Raw genomic sequence first — 5,034 nt, forward strand, 5'->3', positions numbered from 1 at the left:
CAGATACTCTCCTTCCCAAACATATACAAATTATATGTGACAGATGCTACCTAACAGACAAGTCTATCTTAATCCCACCTCTGAACTCTTCTTTGTACATAGTTTGTTCTTTCCCTTTAACAAAGTCCGTGTTTTTTGATTTCCAGTTTAATTATACTGAAATGTGGTTGGACAATTAACATGCAATTATATCAGAGGGTCTCTGCCTTTAAGGATGTATTAACACATTTCTACCAAGTTTATATCAGGTCTTACTAAAGTAAACTCTCATAAAAACACCCTGACTAGACCTCTCACTCTCCTGAACACAGTTCTCATTGTCTACTCTGAATTAAATTAGAATAAAGCCTCCATAAGTTGTCCCTGCCCTATCTAGGACTTCCTGGCTTTCCACATCACAAATCAAAGTAATTTATTCTTCTTAATTACCTAGTCTCAGGTAGGTACAATAATAGAAAAAAAGGATAAAAAATTCCTACATGAAGGCAATATGTCCCTCCTTCCTTATCCTTTGGTATATTATTTTCAAACCCCACCACATCTCAGTCTGAAGGAAACATGTGCACAGGTGTCAACATTTTGGAAAAAGTACTTTTTTTCATGCAGTTGGCAGTCTTCCACTTTGATTCAACATCCAGGGATCTACCACTTGGCACAGGAATCACCTCTGCTATTTGGAGATCAAGTGCAAAGCTATTCAGTAAATGCTGATTTGAAAGTTCAGGAATTTATGACAAGCTCTGACACATGGGACCTCATGTCACAACTGTCATCATAATTAGAGTTAGTCTAGAACTCCCTTCCTTCCTCTGTACTAAGAGATAGTATTTTAATAAAATTTCACAGCTCCATCTCATTATGAAGGAAAGAACTCACAATGTTTTTAATTGACCTTATTCTAATGTGATGTGTAAAACACCTCTTAAATATAAATTATATTTGAAATAGCAAATTACATTATTCATAGCATCCTCAAACAAATCACAGCCTATCTTGCTTTCCAAACAAGTCAGAAGCCTAGGCTGACACACTGAATGCCTTATGAGTTCTTCTTTGAAAGACAGGTGCAAAAGACTTCACAGGAGTGGACAAGAGTGGGTGTAGTTACTTACCATCATTTCTTCCTCTGAGGGTCTTCAAGAAGTAAGGATTAGCATGTCGTCCATAATCAGAAAGGTGATCAGTACCACAAAAGCCCTGGCGGCCATTGGTGCCTACAGCCAAGCTGTGCTAGTGGACAGGACCATTTACATTTCTGGACAGGTAGGCTTGGATCCTTCCAGTGGACAGCTTGTGCCAGGAGGGGTAGTAGAAGAAGCTAAATAGGCTCTTAAAAACTTGGGTAAGATTCTGAAAGCCGCAGGCTGTGACTTCACTAATGTGAAAACAACTGTTTTACTGGCTGACATAAATGACTTTGGCACCATCAATGAGATCTATAAAACATATTTCCAGGGTAGCCTTCCTGCCAGGGCTGCTTACCAAGGTGCTGCTTTACCCAAAGGAAGTTGAATTGAAATCGAAGCAATCGCTGTCCAGGGGCCTTTCACCACTGCATCACTACAAGTAGCCATGCTTATGTTGACTCTGGAAGTTTTAGAATGTCTTTCACACTTTATTTTTTTACAAATAATGCTGAGAAGTATAAAAATGACCAGAGTGGTTGAAGTTATTGTGGAACTGATCAAATATGTGGAGATTTGACATTAATTGGAGATTATTCAGTATAATGACTGATGCTCTAATTTCACTTACGTTGCTGGGTGTGAGAGAAGAGGTGCACAGCTACTGAGATGGGGAGCAGAAGGAAAGATGGGCTGTTGTACATGAGAAATAGGAAGGAGCACATCTACTTTAATTAATCATATTAATTTACTCATGTGAAATATTTAGTTCTTATGTTAGATATAAGAAACTAAATTGAGATATTCAAAGTTGAATAGTTCCAAGAGAACAAGTGGACCAAAATCTTATACAGATAATATTGCTTTAATGGAAATAAAATATAGATGTGTAAATTTCAAAAAAAAAAAAAAAAAGACTTCACAGATGGCTAATGCCTAGTCTGAGGCTCACCTTCCATACATGTTTAGGCCTTGAGATCAGGCTGTCAGGACAAAGTCTAGCTGGTATATTTCAGAATCATACACGCTGGATTCTTGGTTGGTTCAGCATTTGGAAGTTCTTTGACCTTTGACTTCAATTTGGAATTAGGAAAACCCTGACTCTTTCTTCAGAAAAAGCTGATCATTTGTGTGCCATATGCAGAGTAGATATTGAGAACTAAGTGTCTACCTGATCATTCTTTAGCCTATCTAACAGTATATTTTGCATTTGTTTATACTATATCAAACCCTCATGGGAATATCTAAAGATAATGTATAGAAGTGGCGTTTTCCACCCTTATAGAAAATAATCAATTATAGAGATGAATGGGTAAGGGCTGATCATTTTAGAAAATATGAGAGCCTTGATACAAAGTGAGTAAGAGATAATGACAAAGGCACATAAAGCATCTCTTCTTTTGCTGTGCCTATAGACTCTATGTGGCAGGATAGCATTTTATTATATGTATAATTTGTACTTTGATAACCTCTGGAATTCCAAGTTGCCCTTCAATCCAAACATGACAATCAAAAATCACCTGTATTTTAAACTACATAAATCACAGTTCTGCATAACAGAACTGTAATATGGGCAGGGGATTTATATCAGTTGGTAGTGCTCTTGGGTTCGTTCCAATTCACTACAAAACAGAGCAGAGGCTAGTATCTGTGCCTATAATCCAAGAATTAGGATTGGGGCACACAGATATTATGGCACCAAAGTAGAGATCAGAAGACCTTCTGAAAAAAAACTGTATCAGTCCTTTACATAGGTTCTGGAGATTCTATGTATTTTATTAGGCTTGTTGGCAAGTGCATTCATCTGTGGAGCCATCTCACATGACCAAGTTGGTTAAACTTTATAGTTGACTTGAGAGATCTGGAATCAACTTAAAGACAGATGTTTGCTCAGGCTTGTAAACTTATTGCACAAAAGAGTTAAATGAAGAGAGAAGACTCTCCCCGGATCAAGTAGCATCTAGCAGCAGCTCACATGTAAAGACATTCAACAGTAAAACAGTGTCACCAGTGTCGTTGCTGCTTCCTGGTGAGTGCGTCTGCCCTACAGCTGTCATTGCTACTTCAGCTACCTCTCTTCACTGCCAGCCTTTAACAAGGTGTTTATGCCAAAACTGCAACAGATGAACCTTGAAGGTTTAGAAAGATGACTGTCTTAGATTGCTTTTTATTGCTATGACAAATATTATGACCAAAAGTAACTCAAGGAGAAGGAACTTATTTCACCGTATAGTTTACTCTTCATCATGAGTGGAACTTAGAGGCAGAAACTCTAGGAAGAGCCCTGCAGGTAAGAACTGATCCAGAGTCCATGAAGGAATGTTGCTTAGAAGCTCATGGTTAGCTTATCCTGCTTTTTTTATTTTTTCAGTGTAGGCCAAAGAACTTGTGGGAACTATGCACAGTGTACTAGGCCCTCCCATGTTAATCATTAAGGAAGATAGTGCCCAAAGCCAACCTGACACAGGAAGTTCCTCACTTGGCATTTTTCTCAAGTCAGATTATTAAATCATATATGAAGGTGACAATAACAAACAAAGAAGTAACCAGCACAACTAAAATTAACTTGAGCAAAGACTGTCATGAGAAAGGGACGAAGTTTAGATATGAGAAAACCTTGGATGAGAATAAAGCTGGCTCCAAGATATCTTCACATGGTGCCAAACATTTTCTGCCATCTTATAAACCCTGAGACCCAAGCCTCTTGTGTTTTGAGCACTCTATAGAAGGGAAGGCTCTTTGAATCTAATATATATTTTCCTCCACTAAACAAACTGCTCCTAAAACTAGAACTATGAAATTAAGAGGTTGAGACACTGCTAAAATTAGATTTCTGGGGAAAATATTCTTGATGCCAAGACAGAATTAATTAATTAAGCACAGAAGGAAAGTAGCTTAAGAATGTAAAGTTGAGGGCTAGGTATTATGATTTTATCCACAAATATATCATTTAATTCTTGTGAATATTGAATGAAAGTAATGGACTGAAACTCTGAAACTGTAATCCAGCCACATTTAAATATTTGCCATTGTAAGCATTGCCATGGTCATGGTGTTTCTACACAGTGATAAAACCCTAACTAAGACAATGACCTACAGCCGTGTTCAAAGGCTCTTTGATGAAATAATTTCAGATTATCTCTACTCAGATGCCCAGAGTTTATGTTAAGTTGCAAAAAAATAAAATCCCAGGTAGCACAAATAGTCAACACTTGTGTTTTTTTATTAGAATTTTAATGAGAGACAGAATGCTTTATGAAAGCTGAATAGTATGAGGTGAGGAAATTTTTAATGGCTAAATATTCTTACTACTCTCGCAGAAGATCCATTTTGATTTCCAGCACTGATATTTGGCAGCTCATAATGACTTGTAACTCTAGTTGAATGGTATCCAATATTCAATTCTTGCCTCAGTAGGCACTGCACTCACATATACAAAACCACAAGCAGACATACATACACATAACTTCTTCCAAAGAGAAAGTACAATTTTTTTATTAGAAGATGTCTTTAAAAATGCAAAAATAAATAAATAATGAAAAAAGAAAATCAGTACTCCCTAAAACCAAGTAAGAAGCGGATTACTTGTAAGAGAAAGGTATGGCTGGTGTCACAGAATAATACGATTAAAATCAAAGGTGGTGTTCAGTTACCAAACATTACAACTCCTGAAGATAAAAAGAGAAAGCCCATACCCAGCCCTCTATGTGATAAGGGTACTGTGTGTGGAGAGAAAAGTTGTACAGTGTTTGCTAAGTTCCTAACACATACTGGATTCTGAATAATGCGGATTTTGTACTTTTTCCAAGTAAATGTACCTATCCTCACTGTTTCAGGGTTTTTGATTGAGAAATTAACTTTAATTAATAAATACTAAAATTATATTCAGTTAATTGTCTTTACAAATATA

At 36.8% G+C, this 5,034-nt stretch overlaps 1 pseudogene; it reads left to right on the forward strand.

Moving 5' to 3' along the window:
* The first annotated feature begins 1,118 nt into the window (after positions 1–1,118).
* Positions 1,119–1,704, forward strand: LOC110321975 (annotated as a pseudogene).
* Positions 1,705–5,034: the final 3,330 nt, after the last annotated feature.

This window comes from Mus pahari, chromosome 5 (genome assembly GCF_900095145.1).
Source record: "Mus pahari chromosome 5, PAHARI_EIJ_v1.1, whole genome shotgun sequence".
Classification (NCBI taxonomy): domain Eukaryota; kingdom Metazoa; phylum Chordata; class Mammalia; order Rodentia; family Muridae; genus Mus; species Mus pahari.